This window comes from Puma concolor, chromosome D3 (assembly GCF_028749965.1).
Source record: "Puma concolor isolate L17-30 chromosome D3, mPumCon1.1.hap2, whole genome shotgun sequence".
Taxonomy (NCBI): Eukaryota; Metazoa; Chordata; class Mammalia; order Carnivora; family Felidae; genus Puma; species Puma concolor.
Window position 1 is genome coordinate 72,095,920 of NC_141678.1, and position 25,549 is coordinate 72,121,468.

The 25,549-nt window shown below is 39.2% G+C and overlaps 1 protein-coding gene and 1 pseudogene across 4 annotated transcripts in view; one reads left to right on the top strand and one right to left on the bottom strand.

Annotated features, from left to right (window-relative positions):
- The window catches only part of LOC147575627 (small ribosomal subunit protein eS19 pseudogene), a 30,409-nt pseudogene extending 16,596 nt beyond the window's left edge, over nucleotides 1-13,813 (bottom strand).
- The window catches only part of DCC (DCC netrin 1 receptor), a 1,162,490-nt gene that overhangs the window by 158,586 nt on the left and 978,355 nt on the right, over nucleotides 1-25,549 (top strand). The window lies entirely within an intron of this gene.

Below are 25,549 nucleotides of genomic sequence, written 5' to 3' on the forward strand. Positions count from 1 at the left end.
CTCCACTGAGTCAGAATCTGCATTTTAATAAGACCTCCAGGTGATACCTATATACAATAAGGTTTAAGAACCTTATTGGAGAACCAGTGGAGATCAAACGTTGACAAATTTTTCCTGTAAAGAGCCAGATCGTGAATATTTTAGGTTATTCACGCCATACAGTCTCTGTCACTACAACTCAGCTCTCTTGTAATAGTGTTAAAGAAGCCATAACACATAAAGGCATGTGGTTGTGTTCCAATAAAACTTTATTCATGGGCATTGAAATGTGAATTCCATATAATTTTTACATGTCATAAAATTTTTTGTGTGTTTTCTGAACCATTTATGAATGTAAAAATTATTCTTCGTTCACAGGCCATAAAGGAGGTGGCAGGCTGGATCTAGTTTGCCAACTCTTGACAGGGTATCATTTATTTTACCTGTCTAGGCATGCTAGTTGCCCTCTGGACCTGTCTTAGTTTGGTTGGATTGCCGTAGCAAAATACCATGGACCGTGAGGCTTACACAACAGAAATTTATTTTTCACAGTTCTGGAGGCTGGAAGTGTCAGATCAAGGTTTGTAAGGATTGGTTTCTGGTGAGAGCGCTCTTCCTGGCTTGCAGACAGCTGCCTTCTCACTGGGACCTCACAGAGTGGGAGAGAGAGCCAGCATTCCAGTATATCTCTTTATAAGAACATTAATCCCATTTTTTAAGTTTATTTATTTATCTTGAGAGAGAGAAAGTGGGGAGGGACAGAAAGAGAGGAAGAGAGAGAATCCCAAGCAGCCTCTGCACTGTCAGTACAGAGCCTGGTGCAGGGCTAGAACTCACAAACCGTGAGATCATGACCTGAGCTAAACGCAAGAATTGAATGCTTACCCGACTGAACCACCCAGGTGCCCCAAGAACATTAATCCTATTCAGTTAAGGGCTCTACCCTGGTGACTTCATTTAGCCTTTGTTACCTCTGTGGAGGCCCTGTGTCCAATTAACAATCACACTGAGGCACTATGCTTCAACATACGAATTTGGGGGGACACACTGTTCAGTCCATGGCAGTGCCTGGTGTAGTTTTTCTCTCTCTAACATCTTCCCTCATGACACCACCCACAGTCGTCCCCACCATCTGTGAAGTCCCTTTGTCTTTGTTCACTGTGTCTCTTTGGTGTTTAAACAAGGCCTTAAAAATTTATGATAGCATAATCCTATTCCTTCAACTAAGTTACAAGGTCCTCTAGTGCAGATGGTGCTGATTGAGGATCCGGGAATTCAAACATTTAAATTACTGGGTTGAGCTTAGTAGTTCTTGATTGCCAACTACAGTGACAGCCTGATCTTTCCTGCTCTTGAGTCTCCCAGTTTGCTAAATGATTTCAGGTTTCCCAAGCATCCTTTTGGTCTGTTTCCTCATCACTACTGTCGGTGAAGAGGCGTGGAAATACATCTATCTTCTCTGTGGAGGCATTACCAGCTAATCATTAGAGGTTTGTTTTGAAGAGCCAGTGCTCTGTACTATCAGGCACACAGAAGAGACTTAGGCTCCAGGGAAGGCCCAAACTATATAACCTTTACTATTTCATCTACTTTTCCAATGCCATAAGAAGACCACCTATGCCACTTCCTGTCTTGGGGGTCTTCCCTTCCCCACCCCTCTACTCATCAGATACCTATTTGGCAACCATTGTTAACACAAAGTCTCTGCTTAACAAAGACCTTTCAGTGCATTTTATCTACTATTAATGTTTCAACATTGTCAGCTCTCAGTCTTCAATATTAGGTCAAAGTGAGTTGATTCCCTACGGAGCCATTCTGTATTGTTCTCGATTGTATATTTTCTAATGTTTTGCCCAGTCCCTTTTTAATGACTCCCAAGACAGCTTCTCTCGTTTGCTTTGGGAAATGTTTGCATTAGAGGCTCATGGTGCAAACAGATGGGAACTCGGGTAAGGTCCCTGCAATTCATTCTCAAGGGTTATCTATGTCCCAATCACAATTTAAAGCCTGAGGGAAGAGTATATGACTTAGGGTTAAACCCTATATATTATCTCACTGCTTTGCTGGCTTTGGGCTGAAATTGGCATGAATGAACGAATGCCTTTCCCTGCCTCTACCCTTTTACTCCCTTGTATTCTCAGTTGGGGCTAGGGTGCCTGATTCCATATGACTTTAGGCATGCAGCACTGTTCTCGAAACATAATTGTTACTCGATTTTCTGTGCACGCCAAGGAGAAATTCAGGTGACAGGGCACAGGTGTTCTTGACATTTTGCAAACATTCACCACAAAGCTGTTGCACTGGGCATTTCCTGCTTGAGCTGAGTTCTTGGTAAGATGCCTGCAAACAATGCATCATCAAGCTAGGGGTGCAAGGACGCATGTAAAGGATTCATGAATGGCAAATGAAGACGCTGAACAGAACCACTTTGAGCAGAAGCCATGTATTAGCATCCAGAAGGACTGATATTTTAGGAGGAATTCACCTCTTGCTGTTTCATTCACTTGAATTTATCATGTGAGGAATAGGATTGAGTTTGGAATAAAAAACAAACAAACAAAAAACCCAGACAATTAGAGGCAACACAATACTTGTTGCAAGCTTGTGGCACACAAGCTTCCTTTGTTGTGAGGTTATTCTGGTCCTAATAACTATGCCTTTTTATCCCCCATTTGGTTTTATTAATATTTTCTCCCTACCTTGTCTTTCCATGCAAAAACTTACAATGAATACAAGTTTCCATCAAAAAGTAACTGGTGTCATTTAAAATTATCATACGTTAACTTGAATAGCATTACTTTAATACCACAGCTCTCGTAAGATGATTGCAAAATTATTTTTGTTTAATCCAGCTGTGATGAGAGGATAAGAACCCTTCTGAGTTGGGAGATCTGAGTGACTTAGACTTTTTGATCCTCAATTTCCTCAGCAGCAAAATGGGGGTAAAATATTTATTTCTCAATGGGATTGAAAACATTGAGCAATGTGTACAAAACATTTAAAGTAATTGACACATGCATATATTGATCAATAACAAGATGGTTATTCATTATTTGAATATTCAAAGCAGAAACATTAAAAATATGTTAATGTCCACTGGTTCTAATATGACAGAGATTCTACCAGATAGCTGTGTCACATTGAGAGGAGGCAAAACAGTCATCTCTTAGAGCATCTTTATTGGAAATCTTTGCACGTTGGTAATTTTGGCTTAGAGATTTTGTTCATCAGTTCCTGTTCAGCCAAGTGCATGGGCTTACACATTATTGCTGAAATGATGAGCAGCATTTCTTTTATTCTTTGAGACTCTCAGCACACTTTTATTACAGATGGAGCAGGTATCTGGCAAAGAATTGGAGTATAGTAAATTGTGGAACAAATGGTATGCCAGAATCAATTTACTGCAGTCCCCCAAATACAATCACTTTCTCTTTACCAGCTTCAAGAATGAACCTCTAAGCACAGCTTATATGCATGTATCACACATAACTGAATGCCTTTGTGTTGTCTCTTTTCAGTGGAAGTTTATGCCACAAAAGGTAACATAAAAAAAGAGAACAGCTATCAAGTCAAATTTCAGTCCTATGAACTGTTATTTGGGCAAGGGAGAACAGATGGAATCATCAAGTGTCAGTGTTAACGATTCTTGGTGATTGCATCTGGCTCTTAACCAATAAGAAACTGTTGCAGCAAGCCAAAGTAGCATGCCCAAGAATGCCACTTGAGAATGGAGGAGCCAGAACTTAGGGGCGCCTAGGTGGCTCATTCGGTTACACATCTGACTTGGGCTCAGGTCATGATCTCGTGGTCTGTGGGTTCCAGCCCCACGTTGGGCTCTGCAGACAGCTCAGAGCCTGGAGCTGCTTCGGATTCTGTGTTTCCTTCTCTCTCTGTCCCTTCCCTGCTCACACTCTGTCCCTCCCTCTCAAAAATAAATAAACATTAAAAAAAAAAATTTTTTAAAGAAAGAAAATTAAAAAAAAAAAGGAAAAGAATGGTGGAGCCAGAATTTAAACCCATGTCTATCATCTCTTAGGCTCCCTTTTCTTGTCTCTATAAGTCACTATCAAAATTTCTGGGTGGATATTTCTCCTTATTAGTTGTTGCTTAAGGCAATGTTATAAATAGTTTCTTCTAGAGCGTATCATAGAAAACAAGATTTATCTGTGTTCATCCACTCTGGGGCAGCTGCTTTATAGACAGTGCCTCATTGTCTTGGGGCAATCCATGTTATCTTGGTTATGTGGATGGAGCAGTTTCAATTAGAGAAGTGGGTATTATCTTCCCAAGACCCATGGTTGTTGAATAGGAAGGAGCATTGAAAGTTGCCTGAACATCTACAAATTCTTGGAGTAAAAGTGAATGACGAAACAGAAGTTTTAAATACGAGGAACTGACTCACAGCTCTGCTTTTTCATGTATGTTTAGAAGACATAGCAGTTCAGGAACTTGGTTTTAATACTAGCTATTATGTAAAAGGTTGTTTTACAGTCATTCCAATGGATAACTTGGTTCTAAGACTTTTTTTTGACAAGTTAGAACTAAGAAATTGTAATCTAGAAGAGGAATATCAGAGTAAATAAAGAAGAAATGTTCAATTCACCTTTGTAGGAACAAGAATATCAAATATACCTCAAAGACTTTGAGTTATAAATAAGAACATCTTAACTATTTCTATTTCCTTGGTGTGGGTGTTCATTACTACTATCCTTTCTCTTGGAGCTATGCATCCTAAAATTTCATTGATTATAAACACAATTTTATAAATATGTAATTTTCCAAGTCTGTAGTCTTCAAGGAGTAGGGGTGGGGGATATCCTGGCCTGTTAGAAAGGTTTTTATTTTAGATTTTCTTATTGTTATAAGATGATATAATGATAAAATATATTGGGCCACTGCACATCTAGAATTGATCCTTCCATCCATTATACAGGAGTAAAGGATGCTTACATCATGCCTGTAGAAATAGCAGTGTTGCAAATAGCCAATTCATTGTTGGTTCCAATTTGGAAGCTGACAAATACTTGCTTTATTGCCCTGCCACATGTGAAGTCTATCTTTCTGCCTACACAGCACAAGTCAGTAACCTACATAATTCTTCTGGGATATTCTAAAAGCCCTGAGGCTGGAGTTCATACCGTATATATTTGGCATTTAGAATCAGATGTGGAAGTGAATTCAGTGACATCTTGGGAGAATTTCCAAATGTTCCCAAACAATTTTTTTTGCAGTTTCTCTTATTTGCTTTCTTTAGTCTGTGCTGTCCTGCTAATGTTTGCCTTTGTCATACATTTGGCATACGTTTGCCATTTGGACTATTTTTCAAAGTTTATTTCAGTGTAAACGATACACTTCATTAGATTAGTTTCAGGTGTACAGCATAGTGATCCAGCTTCTCTGTAGGATATGCTATGCTCACCACAAGTATAGCTACCATCTGTCACCATCCAGCGCTATTACAATATCATTGACTGTATTTAGAATTTTGATTTGGAAAAACAAATCACCATATTTGGCTGCTTTACTTCTAAGATGAGCCTATTTTACCTAAAGAGCCAAATCAAAATAGGGAGGAATATATTTTATTCTCTTATATATTTTACCTTAAAAACACATAAACATAGCAACATCAGTGAAGTCCTATTTGGGGCGCCTGGGTGGCTCAGTCGATTGAGCATCTAACTCTTGGTTTCAGCTCAAGTCATGATCTCACATTTCATGTGTTTGAGACCCACGTCAGGCTTTGTGCTGATGGTTGTGGAGCTTGCCTGGGATTTTCCATCTCCTTCTCTCTCTGCCCCTTCCTCCCTCTCTCTCTCTCTCTCTCTCAAAAGTAAATAAATTAGAAAAAAACAAAAGTCATATTTGTCTGATACCAAAGTAGAAGCAAGACCAAAAAAAAAAAAAAAAAAGGAATTAAAGGTTGGATGACTATATCATTTATTGTCTAAAGTGGGACACTTGAGAGTGGAAAATCATCACCCTGCACATGTTCTAGGCAAATTCAGACTCAGGGTTATCCTTCTGATAGATATGGTATGTTGCTGACCTCAAAATGTATGCACAAGCTCTAAAAAAGAAAACTAAGAAAATTGGTGCCTTTGTTTTAAATCTAAATCATCTGGGGACTCACATATCCCTGAGAGCAGAATGTGATTGTCCTTCAAGTCCCTGGGCCTGAGTTCGGCCTACTTTACATCCTTGAGCAGCTTTGCAGAGAGAAATCTCTTCATGATTCCATCTACTGAGATATCCATTTGTCTGTTTGCTCTTAGCTTTTGGAGCTCCTCCATGCTAACATCTGAGGTCACTGTGTGTGTGCCTCTGAACCTCAGCCACCCCATCCATGCCTTTTTTCATTGCAGGGTTTCCTATTTTAATCAAAAGGACCCCTCTTGGCACCTATGTTTGTGGTCTCATTTACACCACTCACAGTCACCTGAGGGAAATATTTAGCTATATATTGAGCCTTGTTTGGGGATTTAGGTTACTCAGGGAAGCTGTTTAGACACGTCTGCCTGGACATTTTATACAGGTGAGTCTGCTGTGCCCTTCTATAACCAGGAGTAAATGGGCAGCTCTTCAGAGATGTGCATACTATGAATGCTTCTGGTGGGCAGCATAATAAAACACATCTACTCTCACATTTTTAAATGTAAATTGAGAGTCTCTGTCACTATGATCCTGCCATCTCCTTCAGTCTTAGAGATGTAATTGTCTTTAAGAGATTTTCATTTTTCCTCTCTTGACTCTGCTCTCTTTTGTACCGTTCCCCACCTTTGCCCACTATACGCAGGGGGAGAATGGAGGGTGGTTGCTGGGTAGCATGGATCATTTATTCTTCTAATACTCTGCCCTAAATCTGGACTAAGCTCTTGCCCACCACCAATAAAAGCCAAGAATTTTACAACTTTGTTCTTTGGTTCTACTTTTAGCATAATGGAACCTTGAAGCTAGCATTCTACATGGAAGATGGTCAGAGCAAAGTAAGTGGGTAGGGATGGCTGAGATGGCTCTGAACCACTGGATTGAGATACCCACTGAACCAGTAACTGGATTGTATTTCATTATAGTGCCCCTGATCTGAATTCCTGGGGAAGCATGAATTCCCTCTGAACTCTCCAGGGGGAACTCACCTTTTATTACTCCTCCTAACCCCAACACATGAACTGTGCAGTTCACAAATGAGTGAAACCAGAAGTAAAACACAAAGCCTTTGGGGTCTTTGCTTAGAGACATGCTTGTTTTCTTGGGATCCCTGGTTCTTGCCAGCCCCTTGCTTGGGCTGACTCAATTTTAGGAGTTCAAAGTCTACTGAGACATGTGGAGTAAAGCAAACTAAGCCATAGCCAGGTGTGGGATATCTCAAAACCATGAACAGTTTATATGTAGAGGGTGTTACCCTCCTGCCTTCCCGTTTTGCCCCTCACCTCTTCCCCCATTTTCCTACCTTCTCCCATCCCAGCCTCAGTGCTTGCCTTAGGAAAATGGTAGTCTGCTTCTCCAGGTCTCTGCCTAAATCCCACTCACTCTCTGTAGCAGTTTGACAACTGCAGTTCTGAAAAAACAAACAAAACCCAGCACCATTTATCCTGACATACACTGGGGCACCTTATACATATCTAACAGACATTCACTTAATTATTATTTTTTTTGTATATTTCTGTAAAATTTGAAATGGTCCCAGAAGTACTCAGATTAAAGCACTCCTAAATTATTTTGAAGACACAACTAAAAAACCTCAGGAGTTTTAGCAGAGTGTCTGTTTATGTGTAGGGGAAAGAGAAGGGAGAGAAAAAGTTGAATGTATCAACTTTCCATAGAGGCAAACTTGAGCAAATTAAGTTTCTTGAAATTGTCTGCAAATAGCTTGTTTCTGTATGTCTGTTTTCAAGTGTTCTGTTCAATCTTCCTCTTAAAATACCTTCATTTCATGTTCTCTATTTTTCAAATAATATTCATACTTGATTTTATTTTTAGAAAAGCTAATGAATTAAGGAAGGTAATTTATCTCCACAATTTATCTCTTATTTTACTAATAGGTAAGCTGAATCAGAGAGAAGGGAAAGGATTGGCCCATTTCATGTGGACTACAAAATAGACTAGAGAGGATTTCCACATAGATCTTCTTTCATAGGCTTTCATTCTTCTCCAGTACATTTATGTTTTTGGGAGAAAGTGTATGTTTAAAGAAAAGATTGACTCTTTCCCAAAGGGCATGGCAGAAGTTTTATATATAGAATATCAATAAAAATTTAGATTACTTAATCATTTCCTAATTACTGGAAGGATCAAAGAAAATAGCTGGTATTATGATTAAAGAAAGCTGGTAGAGTTTGCCCTTTGCTCTATTCTAATCCATCATAGAATTGAGTACAAGCTGAAAGATGAAGGACGTACAAGACTTCGTTTCTGTCTATCTTGTAGACACTTTATTTGTCGTGAGAGGGATTTACTTCTGGTAATTAAAATCATAAAACTAATGAAATGGAAATGGGAAGGATGACCACCCCTCTTGGGTACATCCAATCCTGCCAACATGTCATCATTTTTTTCTTTTTTTAAAGAAATTCTGGAACAGCTGTGGTATTTTTGAGATACTTGTTACACATTTCAGTTATGCTAAAAAGGTCATTTATAAAATCTGAAAATTTCATTGAAATACTTCTTTTGGTAGTGAGGAAACACATTTACACATGGTACCATGTTAACAGAGCCCCCCCGCCAGGGCTAAGAAAAGTGTGAATTTATTAATGTGATCAGAGTTTCATCATTTTTTATTTCCCATGCAGTATTAAATTCCCATAGGAAGATCATTAGGGTAATATTTTATTCCCCCCTTTGTTTTACAGCTAGGTATCTGATGCTCGGTAATTATAATTTTGATAGATGAAATATTTTGCATAATTCTTGGCACACAAAACATTTTCAGGACTAATTTAAAAAGCTAAAATTTGAAAATATTCTGCTGTAATAACAGAATGTCATTTTAAGGCCCATGATTTAGTTTAAAAGTTATCATTTGATGTGCCTGGGTGGCTCAGTCAATTAAACGTCCAACTCTTGATTTTGGCTCAGGTCATGATCTCATGGGTTCTTGAGTTTGAGCCCCACGTGGGGCTCTGTGCTGACAGTGCAGAGCCTGGTTGGGATTCTCTGTCTCTCTCTCTCTCTCTCTCTCTCTCTCTGCCCCTCCCCAACTCTCTTGTACGCACTTGGGCACTCTCTCAAAAATAAATAAATAAACATGTAAATAAAAAATAAAAGCCTTCATATAATGCTTAGGACTTAGAATTTATTAAAGTCTTCTTTAAAATTTTTTTTAATGTTTTTATTTATTTTTGAGACAGAGAGAGAGAGACAGAGCATGAACAGGGGAGGGGCAGAGAGAGAGGGAGACACAGAATCCGAAGCAGGCTCCAGGCTCTGAGCTGTCAGCACAGAGCCTGACGTGGAGCTCGAGCTCACGGACTGTGAGATCATGACCTGATCTGAAGTCAGACGCTTAACCGACTGAGCCACCCAGACGCCCCTATTAAAATCTTTTTAACGGTTTGAGGTTGACCTGTGTAAAATACAAACCCATGTAAACATGTTTCATGTTATAATAGGGTTTAACTGTGCAAAATATAGTAATAGATAAAAGGTACATAACACTTAAAATGCATGCCCATATAAATGGTTAATTTGCATTATGATCTCTGTAGTAGATTCTGGCTGTGTGTTCTTAGGATGAATAAAGCAATATCTATTGTCTAATATTAAAAAATCATTAGGCCAAATGTTTGTCTATAATACTTCTGTTTTAGTCACTGTGATTAATGTTATATGATTTTTTTTTCTTTAAAATTTGCATTTAGGTCTATAAATCCTCTATTTCCCTCTTTCCCTCCCACCTTCCTTCACTTTCTCCCTGCCCCCCACGCCCTCCCACATGCAATCTTTCTTTGGAAGTAGACAGTATCTTTCTTACTAAGACATAAGATATTCAGTATTGCTATTAATGAAACCATAATTACTGGATATTGCCATTTTATATCTCTACTGTCACTTCTGGTTGTAGATATTATTTCCCTATTTCAGGAAATTTTTTGAAGAATGATTTTTAGTAATAAAAGTATATAGAGAATTTAAGTGACAGCTGTTATAGGTGTATCTTTGATATTTTAGATAATTGCTTTTAAGTTCAAATTGATGATGGATTACATTGATTAAAGAGAAGTAGGTAGACATAAAAGAGAAATTTGGAATCAATCCAAAGATGATATATTGCAAGACGCAAAATGGACAGTGAATAGTTAAAAGACTAATGCACCAAGGCTGTTTGTTAACTGGAGATAAGATGCTAATCCTGTACAGCCTAATAGAAATCACATATCCTTTGCTAGGAGTTTTAATCTCTGTTAGGCTTTATTTGTCTTCCTCTTATTATTATTATTAAAGTGAGCCAATCAGGTTAAATTAATTAATTTCTGTCAAATGAATCAAAGTTTGGTTTGTTATTTTCCTAATCATTTCAAATTTTTCAAAGTCAAATATATTAACATAGTGCTTGTAAATATATTGGTATAAGAGTGATTGCCCTGAAGGTTGGTTTTAGAAGCTTCTGACCATGAACATATTAAGCATTTACATTCTTAATGTGTAAATTGTAGACAAGAGATTGAATAGTGTAATTGCTGAAGCTAAATCAGACATAGTTAGTCCTGTAAAAGAAAATAACAACAAAATTTCCAATAAGACAGTGGTTTCTCTTGCTGAATTCAGTGTTTAACCTATCAGTTACCATACTGTAAATTTAGCTAGTGGCAATAAAAAGTAAAGTATTATATGTCCTGTGTTCCTAGCAAAGGGTACAAAAGTGAAACCAGCCTAAGAAGTATGTCTTTTGTCCATCAGAGCGTCCCCAAACAGACCTTTACTCTCTCATACAGTACGTTTCTAGAGGTGATGGAATCCTCAGAGCATCTTTTGGTATCAAATATATATATGTTTTGGTCTGCCCTTAGGAAAAAAAATTATTAGGAAAATTTATTAGGAAAAAAATATATTATTTTGCCCTAACCCATGAGGGCCAGTATTTTGTTTTAATTGGCCTCCTTACGTTAGAGAAGGAGGACATCTGATTTTTTGTTTTGTTTAATTCTTCTTAGGATAATGTTTCACCTACTAGCAGTTTGTGCTAAGTTTTAAGTTTTCTTGTTTTATTGTAGTTGCAAAGGTAGTGGGTGGAATAAGGAATCACCTTTATACACGTTATCATTAATACCAATATATATATATATACACCTACTTCCCCTCTAATCTTACTGCTCTCTGAAAAGATTCAGAATGCCTGTCTATTGGAAGGAAAAAAAAAATCTTTCTTTAAATATCTAATTTATAGTTTTAGATTTCAGAGTATACCTTATTATTAAAGAACTGTTGGGCTATACTTACAATATTATTTTCAGATTTGATCACTGAAATAAATAAAAGATAGGGAAAAAGGAAAAAGAAGAATCTGGAACAAGGTCCAGAGAGCAGTAACTCAATTAATCAGGGATGTAAGGTGATTTCATAAGCAAATTGACTTTAAAAGATTGGGGCTTTATATTCAGGAAATGTTAAGACTTAGAGGTGATATAATCAAAACTTTGAAAGCATTTATAAAGAAGGAAAAAATACATAATTATAGAATATTAAGACACAAAATTTCTTCAACTTTAAAACAAGAAAAAATTTGAGCAAATGAGATGCTACTCTAGACCGTGAGCCATGAAACACTTAAACATGTTACTTAAGCAGAGATAGAGTTTAGATTTTCACTGCCTAGTAAATGGCCACTGCCATATGTGGCTCATGAGCCCTTGAAAAATGACTAGTGACTGACTGAGAAGCTAATCTTTAATTTTATTTAATTATAATTAATAGTAATTTAAAAGCTAATACTCAGTTCAGTCATTGAAAAACTTTGAAGTATTATTTGGAAGTACTTGAGTAAGTGAATCTACTTTTTCACCTGTGCATTTTGTAAAATCTAAATAGAGATCAAGTATTTCCAAAGAAAATTTAGCATCCAGATGGAGATGTGCTATAAAGTATACTTTGGTATGAAAAAAATCTCATTAGTAACAAGATATTAGTAAAATGGCTCAGTAATATTTTTTTTAATATTGACACATGTTGAACTCATAATGTTTTAGATATATTAAGTTAAATAAAATAGATAATTAAAAATAATTTAACTTGTTTCTTCTTGCTTTTTTGATGTAGTGACTCAAAATTTAAAATTACATCTGTGGCTTATATTTTATATTCCTGTTGGGTAGTAATGGCCTGACTATGACTTAAGTAATTAGATATTAAAGTGTTTAGATAAGTCTATATTAGGTTTATTCACAAAAAAATAGGGCTGCTTGGGAGAGATCTAAGTTTTTAGATTAATGTTGGCCCACAGCCCATGACCCTTATTTCTTCCATCTCTTCTAGAACCTCATGTCTACATAAACAAATGTCCTTTTTGCTCCTGTCCTCACTGAAAGTCACTAGCCTGAGTGTGTCCATCTGAAGGGACTTTCTCTGACTTAGGATTTTGCACGTGTATGTTTTTCTAAGTGCCTTGAAAGCAGCAAGACTTTAGACCTTGTACCATCAGGGAGAACCCAAGTTTCTCTCCTCTTGGGTAGGTCCAATCTGTGACTGGCCTTCTGAATTCTTTTGCCTTAATCTGTCTTCTAACTCAAACCTCTTCTAAGACAGAAGCCCTTCTCCAGATGTGATGGACTATCTAGAGTATAGGTACCCCTGTTAAGTAGCTTGCATCCTTCCCAGTGGCTGGAACTTATCTCAATTCCCATGTTCCAGCCTTTATAAATGTCAATGCCTATATGATAAGTGACAGCCTTCCTATCTCCTCTGTAGAATAGAGACCTTTACTTACCACAGCTCTGCTTTCACCAGACCTAGCTGATGCTGATGACATTGAAGCTTAGCCAACACTAGTCTCCCCCATAGACCTTGCTACTTCAGTGCTGACGATTTGGAGAATGCCTTTTCGGCCTATCACCCTGGTCATGGTGGTTTCCTTATTCCCACCTGATACTAACCCTGACTCCATCTCCTTCTTGATCTGTATAGAGCAGACTGAGGAAACCTCTTATTAGAACAGTTAATGCCATGGAGTTCAATTACAGTAACTTTTTTATGAAACATCCTTTTGTGACTTTATCATAGGGAATACACTCTACTAGAAATACCATCAGTCTACCCAGCATGCTATTTCTTTTTTTTTTTTTTAACGTTTATTTATTTTTGAGACAGAGAGAGACAGAGCATGAACGGGGGAGGGTCAGAGAGAGAGGGAGACACAGAATCAGAAACAGGCTCCAGGCTCTGAGCGGTCAGCACAGAGCCTGACGCGGGGTTCGAACTCACGGACCGCGAGATCATGACCTGAGCTGACCTTAGTCGGATGCTGAACCGACTAAGCCACCCAGGCGCCCCTTTTTTTTGTTTTGTTTTGATTTTTTTATTTTTAACCCAGCATACTATTTCTGAGCAAAAGAGGATCTTCCCAGGGCCTCCGAAGTTGCCTCATAGAGATAATCACCTATTGTATCTCTCTGTGTGCTTAATTCCATTCTAATCTCAAATGATCTCTAAACGATTATCAACAACGCAGTGTGCCTGTTTATCAAATTTACAAATGACAAATGAGGCTAGAAGAGGAAAGAAGGTTTCCATTTGGTTTAGGTGGCAATGATAGGTGCAAAAATGGCAGAATTCACTTCCCTTACCCAGATGAAGTATAAAATGTCATAAGCAACCGGTTTGTCTCCAACTCGCCCGACATGAATGCGGCAAACCAGGTCTTTAACAAAGAAGTCTAGAAAAGACCTTACAGCTTGCTTTTATAGAGGGAAAGAAAATGTAGATGGTAGCTCTGTAAAACAGTTTGAAAGAAGAGAAGAAAATAATTTTCTGATTTGGTGCATGCATCTCTAGGAAAGGAAAATATATCAAAAGTATAAATGGTGGTCTTCAAGGGGTGATTTTACTCCCCAGGGAATGCCAATATCTACAGAGATTTGGGGGTCAGCAAGATGCTACTGACAACGAATACTTAGAGGCAAGAGTTACTGCCAGATCTCCTACAAGTGCACACCAAAACTCCTATAGAGAGGAATTGTCAGGCCCCAAATGACAGTAGTACTGAGGTTGGGAATCTCTGCTTCAGAGTTTACCTAGGCCACCATTTTTACCTCACATATGAATAAGCTGGGGCTCACAGATATTAAATAACTTATTTAAAGTATTAGAACTAATCAGAATTGTGATTGGGCCAGAACACAAAGCTTCTGTCTTTCAGGGCTGGCTTTTCCACAGTAACGTATTCTCTTTCCTAATGTTCATTGGTTTTTCTGAATTTCTTTTAAAAAGTTTGATGAAGCCATGGAAAAGAGGGCAGCGTGTTTTCTTTACATTTTTCTATGTGTTTATATGATGTGTAAAACTTCCTCTTTTCATGAATTTAAACACTGTAAAGAAAGCTTCCGTTTGACCATGCCAGCCATGTAGGATGCTACAGGAAGTCTAAGTTATTAGTCTTTACCTTGCCCTAAAGAAGCTGATGGCCTCCCTGGGGAGAACATGGCCAGCATTATGAGAATGCATGTAATAGGTTCAGGCTTAGGCCTCACTATCCCAATTATAAAAGTGCTGTACTATTTCATTATTTGGATAACTTAATCTTAGCCTTGTGTGGTTGCAGCTGATATTCTTGAGATCCGGTCCTCCACTGGACTTACTCATTAACTGTCAGTTTTACTGAGGAAAGTATCTTAATGTCACTAACAAATTTGGCCATTATTTCCTGCCTGCCTTCCTCCTCTATGTAATCACATAATTATATGTTAACAGGACTATTTGGAAACCTAGACATAAACTTTTAAGTTCTCATTTACTGATGTTCTTTCTTCACTCACTTAAAATTGGATATGTATATTTTTCTATTTTTATTTATTTTTATTTATTTTTAAAAATTTTTTAATGTTTTATTTATTTTTGAGAGAGTGAGAGAATGAGAGAGAGAGAAAGAGAGAGAGAGAGAGAGACAGTGCAAGCTGGGGAGGGGCAGAGAGAGAGGTTGACACAGAATCCGAAGCAGGCTCCAGGCTCTGAGCTGTCAGCACAGAGCCCGAGATGGGGCTCAAACTCAGCAATGGCAAGACCATGACCTGAGCTGAAGTCAGATACTCAACTGACTGAGCTGCCCAGGGGCCCCTTTATTTGTTTGCAGTACATGCTTTCAGAGTTTTACTGTTGTATTTATTGAGCACATACTATGTGACAGATGAAATTGTAAGTACCAGGGATTTAGCAGTGAATCCTACAGACAGAAGCCCTGTCATTACAGAGTTTCCATTCTAGTGAAGGATATAGATCATAAAAAATTAAATATATAGTAGAGCATCAAGAAATGACAGATGCTATGAAAAAGAAAAACACTGGAAAGGAATAAAGATTGGCAGAACTTACTGCTTTAAATGAGGTGGTTGGTGGGGCGCCTGGGTGGCTCAGTTGGTTGAGCCTCCGACCTCAGCTCAGGTCATGACCTCACGGTTTGTGAGTTTGAGCCCCGAGTCGGGCTCTGGGCTGATGGCTCAGAGCCTGGAGCCTGCTTCCGATTCTGTGTCTCCCTCTCTCTTTGCCCCTCCCCCGTTCATGCTCTGTCTCTCTCTGTCCCAAAAATAAATAAACATTAAAAAAAAAATAAAAATAAAAAAATAAATGAGGTGGTTGGTAAGGACCCTATTAGGTAGGGTCTCTGGAAAAAAAAGAATGCTTATGATAGGGCATAAAGAACCTACAATAGGAGTATTTTTGGTTTGTTCAGGAAATAGCAGGAAGTCCTTTGTGGCCAACACGGAGTGAAGACATGAAGATGGTAGATAGGAATGGAGAGGGAGCCAAGGGTCGGAAACGTTGACCCTGTAGGCTCTTAAGAATGTTCTTTTATTTTCTAAAGATAATGAGAAGTTTTTTCTGGATTTGGGCAGAAGAGTACCCTTCTCTGACTTACATTTTAAAGGAACCACTTTTGCTACTCTGCGTTGAAACACTACACGTGGAACAAGATGGAAGCAGAAGTCAGTTAAGAAGCTATTATACTTATGCAAGGAATAAATAATAGTAGCTTGGAGAAAAGGGATATAATAATGGATGGTGTGATTGTTTTGTTTTATTTTCCTAAGAAAGCTCATTATAATAATATCTTACATTAGCTTTTGTGTTTGGCAATGCAGTTTCGTACACTCTGGACTACAACTTCCTGGTTTTACATCCTGGATTCATCACTTACTATCAGTGCAGTCTTAGACCTATAAGTTAATCTATGACTCAGTTTCTTCCTCTCTTAAATGAGGTAAATACTGGTATCCACCACAAAGGACTGTGAAGTTGATACCTCTGTAGAGTTCTTTGAATTGTTCCTGGCATATGTTAATTACCATGCTATTATATTAATATTATTATCATCATTATTATTATTAATCATTCTTCAAACAAACCAGTAATATAAATATTCTTTATCCCACTAGTGGATGGGTTGGATTTAAAATTCAGTTTTTGAATAAATAATTTTGTTTTATAGATGAAGAACATGATCAACAACTAATAGTTGAGAGTGTCAGAGCCCAAACCAAGGACTTCTGGCTCTAAAACTAGAACTTCTTCCTCCATACTACATGGCGTTCAGGTTGTCAGATCTACCTACGATCATTGATGAACCCTGTGGTCCTTGGTTCCCTGGTAGCATCTTAGTCAGATTCTATAAATGTCCAGCAAAAATCGCTTGGAAAGACCGAGAGAAATTCAGACCAATATCTCTCATGAACATACCTTCAGAAATACTCAGATAAAACAGTGTAATATTGGAAGAAGGATAGACCTATAAGACAGTGCAATAGAACAGAGGACCCAGAACTGTACTCAATGAATCTTTGAATCTTTTAAAAACTTGCAAAACCAATTCAATGGAGGAAAGATTTCTCTTGTATCAAGTGCTGGTGTGCACTCATAGGGCAAAATTATATTCAAAGGGCAAAATATAAGAACCTCTATTTAAATTTTACATGTTATAAAATGATAAACTCCAGTAGACCATACATGTACATGTAACATGTAAAACAAAAAAAATGTTTTAAAAAACACAGTATCGGAGAGAGCGGAAGATGGCGGCGTAGGAGGACGCTGGGCTCACCGCGCGTCCTGCTGATCACTTAGATTCCACCTACACCTGCCTAAATAACCCAGAAAACCACCAGAGGATTAGCAGAACGGAGTCGCCGGAGCCAAGCGCAGACGAGAGGCCCACGGAAGAGGGTAGGAAGGGCGGCGAGGCGGTGCGCGCTCCACAGACTGGCGGGAGGGAGCCGGGGCGGAGGGGCGGCTCGCCAGCCAAGCAGAGCCCCCGAGTCTGGCTTGCAAAAAGCGGAGGGGCCTGACGGACTGTGTTCCGACAGCAAGCGCGACTTAGCGTCTGGGAAGTCATAAGTTAACAGCTCTGCTCAGAAAGCGGGAAGGCTGGAGGACAAAGGGAAGGAGAGCTGCTGAGCCCCCGGACGACAGAGCTCAGTTTGGTGGGGAACAAAGGCGCTCGCCAGCGCCATCTTCCCCGCCCATCCCCCAGCCAAAATCCCAAAGAGAACCAGTTCCTGCCAGGGAACTTGCTGGCTCCGCGCGCAAATACCCAACTCTGCGCTTCTGCGGAGCCAAACCTCCGGCAGCGGATCTGATTCCCTCCTGCTGCCACAGGGCCCCTCCTGAAGTGGATCACCTAAGGAGAAGCAAGCTAAGCCTGCCCCTCCTGCCCCTGTGCACCTTGCCTACCCACCCCAGCTAAGACGCCAGATCCTCAGCATCACAAGCCTGGCAGTGTGCAAGTAGCCCAGACAGACCACCCCACCCCACAGTGAATCCCGCCCCTAGGAGAGGGGAAGAGAAGGCACGCACCAGTCTGACTGTGGCCCCAGCGGTGGGCTGGGGGCAGACATCAGGTCTGACTGCGGCTCCGCCCACCAACTCCAGTTATACACCACAGCACAGGGGAAGTGCCCTGCAGGTCCTCACCACGCCAGGGACTATCCAAAATGACCAAGCGGAAGAATTCCCCTCAGAAGAATCTCCAGGAAATAACAACAGCTAATGAGCTGATCAAAAAGGATTTAAATAATATAACAGAAAGTGAATTTAGAATAATAGTCATAAAATTAATCGCTGGGCTTGAAAACAGTATAGCTGACAGCAGAGAATCTCTTGCTACAGAGATCAAGGGACTAAGGAACAGTCACGAGGAGCTGAAAAACGCTTTAAACGAAATGCATAACAAAATGGAAACCACCACGGCTCGGATTGAAGAGGCAGAGGAGAGAATAGGTGAACTAGAAGATAAAGTTATGGAAAAAGAGGAAGCTGAGAAAAAGAGGGATAAAAAAATCCAGGAATATGAGGGGAAAATTAGAGAACTAAGTGATACACTAAAAAGAAATAATATACGCATCATTGGTATCCCAGAGGAGGAAGAGAGAGGGAAAGGTGCTGAAGGGGTACTTGAAGAAATAATAGCTGAGAACTTCCCTGAACTGGGGAAGGAAAAAGGCATTGAAATCCAAGAGGCACAGAGAACTCCCTTCAGACGTAACTTGAATCGATCTTCTGCACGACATATCATAGTGAAACTGGCAAAATACAAGGATAAAGAGAAAATTCTGAAAGCAGCAAGGGGTAAACGTGCCCTCACATATAAAGGGAGACCTATAAGACTCGTGACTGATCTCTCTTTTGAAACTTGGCAGGCCAGAAAGAATTGGCACGAGATTTTCAGTGTGCTAGACAGAAAAAATATGCAGCCGAGAATCCTTTATCCAGCAAGTCTGTCATTTAGAATAGAAGGAGAGATAAAGGTCTTCCCAAACAAACAAAAACTGAAGGAATTTGTCACCACTAAACCAGCCCTACAAGAGATCCTAAGGGGGACCCTGTGAGACAAAGTACCAGAGACATCACTACAAGCATAAAACATACAGACATCACAATGACTCTAAACCCATATCTTTCTATAATAACACTGAATGTAAATGGATTAAACGCGCCAACCAAAAGACACAGGGTATCAGAATGGGTAAAAAAACAAGACCCATCTATTTGCTGTCTACAAGAGACTCATTTTAGACCTGAGGACACCTTTAGATTGAGAGTGAGGGGATGGAGAACTATTTATCATGCTACTGGAAGCCAAAAGAAAGCTGGAGTAGCCATCCTTATATCAGACAAACTAGACTTTAAATTAAAGGCTGTAACAAGAGATGAAGAAGGACATTATATAATAGTGACAGGGTCTATCCATCAGGAAGAGCTAACAATTATAAATGTCTATGCGCCGAATACCGGAGCGCCCAAATATATAAAACAATTACTCATAAACACAAGCAACCTTATTGATAAGAATGTGGTAATTGCAGGGGACTTTAACACCCCACTTACAGAAATGGATAGATCATCTAGACACACGATCAATAAAGAAACAAGGGCCCTGAATGAGACATTGGATCAGATGGACTTGACAGATATATTTAGAACTCTGCATCCCAAAGCAACAGAATATACTTTCTTCTCAAGTGCACATGGAACATTCTCCAAGATAGATCATATACTGGGTCACAAAACAGCCCTTCATAAGTTTACAAGAATTGAAATCATACCATGCATACTTTCAGACCACAATGCTATGAAGCTTGAAATCAACCACAGAAAAAAGTCTGGAAAACCTCCAAAAGCATGGAGGTTAAAGAACACCCTACTAACGAATGAGTGGGTCAACCAGGCAATTAGAGAAGAAATTAAAAAATATATGGAAACAAACGAAAATGAAAATACAACAATCCAAACGCTTTGGGACGCAGCAAAGGCAGTCCTGAGAGGAAAATACATTGCAATCCAGGCCTATCTCAAGAAACAAGAAAAATCCCAAATACAAAATCTAACAGCACACCTAAAGGAAATAGAAGCAGAACAGCAAAGGCAGCCTAAACCCAGCAGAAGAAGAGAAATAATAAAGATCAGAGCAGAAATAAACAATATAGAATCTAAAAAAACTGTAGAGCAGATCAATGAAACCAAGAGTTGGTTTTTTAAAAAAATAAACAAAATTGACAAACCTCTAGCCAGGCTTCTCAAAAAGAAAAGGGAGATGACCCAAATAGATAAAATCATGAATGAAAATGGAATTATTACAACCAATCCCTCAGAGATACAAACAATTATCAGAGAATACTATGAAAAATTATATGCCAACAAATTGGACAACCTGGAAGAAATGGACAAATTCCTGAACACCCACACTCTTCCAAAACTCAATCAGGAGGAAATAGAAAGCTTGAACAGACCCATAACCAGCGAAGAAATTGAATCGGTTATCAAAAATCTCCCAACAAATAAGAGTCCAGGACCAGATGGCTTCCCAGGAGAGTTCTACCAGACGTTTAAAGCAGAGATAATACCTATCCTTCTCAAGCTATTCCAAGAAATAGAAAGGGAAGGAAAACTTCCAGACTCATTCTATGAAGCCAGTATTACTTTGATTCCTAAACCAGACAGAGACCCAGTAAAAAAAGAGAACTACAGGCCAATATCCCTGATGAATATGGATGCAAAAATTCTCAATAAGATACTAGCAAATCGAATTCAACGGCATATAAAAAGAATTATTCACCATGATCAAGTGGGATTCATTCCTGGGATGCAGGGCTGGTTCAACATTCGCAAATCAATCAACGTGATACATCACATTAACAAAAAAAAAGAGAAGAACCATATGATCCTGTCAATCGATGCAGAAAAGGCCTTTGACAAAATCCAGCACCCTTTCTTAATAAAAACTCTTGAGAAAGTCGGGATAGAAGGAACATACTTAAAGATCATAAAAGCCATTTATGAAAAGCCCACAGCTAACATCATCCTCAATGGGGAAAAACTGAGAGCTTTTTCCCTGAGATCAGGAACACGACAGGGATGCCCACTCTCACCGCTGTTGTTTAACATAGTGCTGGAAGTTCTAGCATCAGCAATCAGACAACAAAAGGAAATCAAAGGCGTCAAAATTGGCAAAGATGAAGTCAAGCTTTCGCTCTTTGCAGATGACATGATATTATACATGGAAAATCCGATAGACTCCACCAAAAGTCTGCTAGAACTGATACATGAATTCAGCAAAGTTGCAGGATACAAAATCAATGTACAGAAATCAGTTGCATTCTTATACACTAACAATGAAGCAACAGAAAGACAAATAAAGAAACTGATCCCATTCACAGTTGCACCAAGAAGCATAAAATACCTAGGAATAAATCTAACCAAAGATGTAAAGGATCTGTATGCTGAAAACTATAGAAAGCTTATGAAGGTAATTGAAGAAGATTTAAAGAAATGGAAAGACATTCCCTGCTCATGGATTGGAAGAATAAATATTATCAAAATGTCAATACTACCCAAAGCTATCTACACATTCAATGCAATCCCAATCAAAATTGCACCAGCATTCTTCTCGAAACTAGAACAAGCAATCCTAAAATTCATATGGAACCACAAAAGGCCCCGAATAGCCAAAGTAATTTTGAAGAAGAAGACCAAAGCAGGAGGCATCACAATCCCAGACTTTAGCCTCTACTACAAAGCTGTCATCATCAAGACAGCATGGTATTGGCACCAAAACAGACACATAGACCAATGGAATAGAATAGAAACCCCAGAACTAGACCCACAAACGTATGGCCAACTCATCTTTGACAAAGCAGGAAAGCACATCCAATGGAAAAAAGACAGTCTCTTTAACAAATGGTGCTGGGAGAACTGGACAGCAACATGCAGAAGGTTGAAACTAGACCACTTTCTCACACCATTCACAAAAATAAACTCAAAATGGATAAAGGACCTGAATGTGAGACAGGAAACCATCAAAACCTTAGAGGAGAAAGCAGGAAAAGACCTCTCTGACCTCAGCCGTAGCAATCTCTTACTCGACACATCCCCAAAGGCAAGGGAATTAAAAGCAAAAGTGAATTACTGGGACCTTATGAAGATAAAAAGCTTCTGCACAGCAAAGGAAACAACCAACAAAACTAAAAGGCAACCAACGGAATGGGAAAAGATATTTGCAAATGACATATCGGACAAAGGGCTAGTATCCAAAATCTATAAAGAGCTCACCAAACTCCACACCCGAAAAGCAAATAACCCAGTGAAGAAATGGGCAGAAAACATGAATAGACACTTCTCTAAAGAAGACATCCGGATGGCCAACAGGCACATGAAAAGATGTTCAGCGTCGCTCCTTATCAGAGAAATACAAATCAAAACCACACTCAGATATCACCTCACGCCAGTCAGAGTGGCCAAAATGAACAAATCAGGAGACTATAGATGCTGGAGAGGATGTGGAGAAACGGGAACCCTCTTGCACTGTTGGTGGGAATGCAAATTGGTGCAGCCGCTCTGGAAAGCAGTGTGGAGGTTCCTCAGAAAATTAAAAATAGACCTACCCTATGACCCAGCAATAGCACTGCTAGGAATTTATCCAAGGGACACAGGAGTACTGATGCATAGGGGCACTTGTACCCCAATGTTCATAGCAGCACTCTCAACAATAGCCAAATTATGGAAAGAGCCTAAATGTCCATCAACTGATGAATGGATAAAGAAATTGTGGTTTATATACACAATGGAGTACTACGTGGCAATGAGAAAAAATGAAATATCGCCTTTTGTAGCAACGTGGATGGAACTGGAGAGTGTGATGCTAAGTGAAATAAGCCATACAGAGAAAGACAGATACCATATGGTTTCACTCTTATGTGGATCCTGAGAAACTTAAGAGAAACCCATGGGGGAGGGGAACAAAAAAAAAAAAAAAAAAGAGGTTAGAGTGGGAGAGAGCCAAAGCATAAGAGACTGTTGAGAACTGAGAACAAACTAAGGGTTGATGGGGGGTGGGAGGGAGGAGAGGGTGGGTGATGGGTACTGAGGAGGGCACGTTTTGGGATGAGCACTGGGTGTTGTATGGAAACCAATTTGACAATAAATTTCATATATAAATAAATAAAAAAAAAAAGAAAAAAAAAAAAACAAAAAAAAAAAAAAAAAAAAAAACAACACAGTATCTCTGAGATCTAGAAATGGGCAGAATTCTTACATACCAAAAGAATAATTCACAAAGGGAGAAATTGATAAATTGGATATCATCAAAATTAAAAACTTGGTCTGTGAAAGACCCTGTGAAGAGTTTGAAACAACAAGCTAAAGAATGGGGGGAAATATTTTCAAATAACATCTCTGAGAAAGGACCTCGAATATATAAGGAACTCTTACTATTAGCAATAATAAAATCAATAATCAGGAAATGGTCAAAAGACATGAACAGAACATGAACAGACCTTTCACTGAAGACAATATACATGTGGCAAATCAGCACATGAAAAGATGTTCAACATCATATGGTGGTTTTACTTCTTCTCAAAGTGTTACCCCAATAAATTCTTGACTTTTCAAGTTGGGAAAAGAAAAAGTAATGTGCTTATATATAGCAAGCTTTGTATACAAAAATACAAATAATTATTGATCATCTACACCCTGAGTCCACTGGCTAGGAGTGGAGGAGTCTGAGAGAGTATGAGATATAGTATATACCCTCTGAGTCTGTGATTTCACAGATCAAAACATTGCCATGAGTTGGGGGTGGTCAGGGCAGGCTTCCCAGGTGAGTGGTGGAACCCGGAGTGTGGACCTCCCAGGTTGAAATATATCTTATAAGGAAAGTTAGTACTTTTTATGCCAAGGGAATGTGAAAAAGCATGGAACTGAAATATCAGTTGGGTAAGCAGATTTGTGGGAGAGCAACTGTCTATTACTCCATGTGTAGTCTGCTCTTAGATTCTTCAACTGAGGGGTAGATGACATAAGAATAAAACTGAAATCCTTCTGCCTTGGTCTATTTTAAAAACAAAAAAATCAGGGGAACCGGGGTGGCTCAGTCAGTTGAGCATCTGACATCAGCTCAGGTCATGATCTCATGGTTTGTGAGTTGGAGCCCTGCGGCAGGCTCTGGTGCTGACAGCTCAGAGCCTGGAGCCTGCTTTGGATTCTGTGTCTCCCTCTCTCTCTGCCTCTCCCACACTCACACTTTGTCTCTCTCTCTCTCTCCCTTTCTCGGAAAATAAATAAACATTATACAAAATCTAAAACAAACAAAAACAAAATATTCTCGTTTTGGACAAAGTTCAAGGAAGGAATTATATCTGAACAGAAGTGAACAGAGCCCTGCATGATATACATATATCTTTAGTTTTCACTCTCTTTTCTCCTGCTCTTGTGTGTCTTTGTGTGCCTGCAAAGTATACAGTGCAGACAATTATTAAAACCATTCTTTACTCATGAGCTGAGGATGTTTGACAGAGCCCAGGGTGAGAAGAAACGACTGGACCCCTATAGCACATTTTCGTTCTACCTGCGTTTTAGACGATATCTATTGCCCCTGCCCCACTAGCTTAGTTTGTTTTTGCCTTACCTTTCTTTCAGGCAGATGTAATCACCTATGTCAGCATTTGAGGTACTGATTAATTTGCGACCCTGAATGAAGGCCAGGGAATTCTAACCATGCCCTCGAGTTGAAACAGTTCAGTAGCTGGATGCAGACACAGCTCGCTAATTATATTTTTTTGGTAACCGATGAAAATATGTGGAAAGGTTTCCTCCTCGGATGATTGGATTTTTCTGGATGACAACTATTCCTATTTATTAGCCTCACATGTCTTTGAAAAATGCACTTGTGTGGGAGAGCTCAAGAATGTATTTGCCAGATTGGGAGCCGACCTTGGATTAACGAGTGACTTTCTGAAACAAATTTGCAGCTCTCTTGGGTTTGTTTCCTGTGCCTGGACTTTGCTCATCAAGTAGGGTCTTGCCTGCTGCAGGGAACAGCCTTCTTTGTTAAATGTGAACTGCAGAGCAGTGAGGATCTTTTTTACTTATATTAATTATTTAAAAGAAGCTGATGGGAGGAGTAAAGCCTCCAGGGATGGGCTGCTTCTGTGCAGATTTTTGCTGACCATGGAGAATAAAAGATACTGTATTTTAAAAGACATGCAGTAGCTTAATCATTTCCATGAACTTTACTACCTAGGATATCTGAGTAAGTTACCGTGAGATTTGGGCACGTGATGGGGAAGGGACAAGTAAGAGAGGAACAGATAAAGCAAAGGTCTAAGAAAAGGCTAGAAAGAGAAGATTTGGTTTTGTGTGCCTGTTTGTAGTGAATCGTTTGGCTCTGCTTTCAGGTTCGCTGCAGGTTTATAAAGTGGAGCCCTGGTGGGTTGGTTTCACCTCCGCAGCGATCATGCCGTGACTAAATAATGTAGAACTGAAGATGGAGATAATAGGAGGCTGACATCTGGCTAATTGCCATTCCAATTGGGGGTTGCCTGACAGTTGAGTGGAAATTGCTAGGAGATGAAGAACTTTCAATGAACCGTGATGGGCA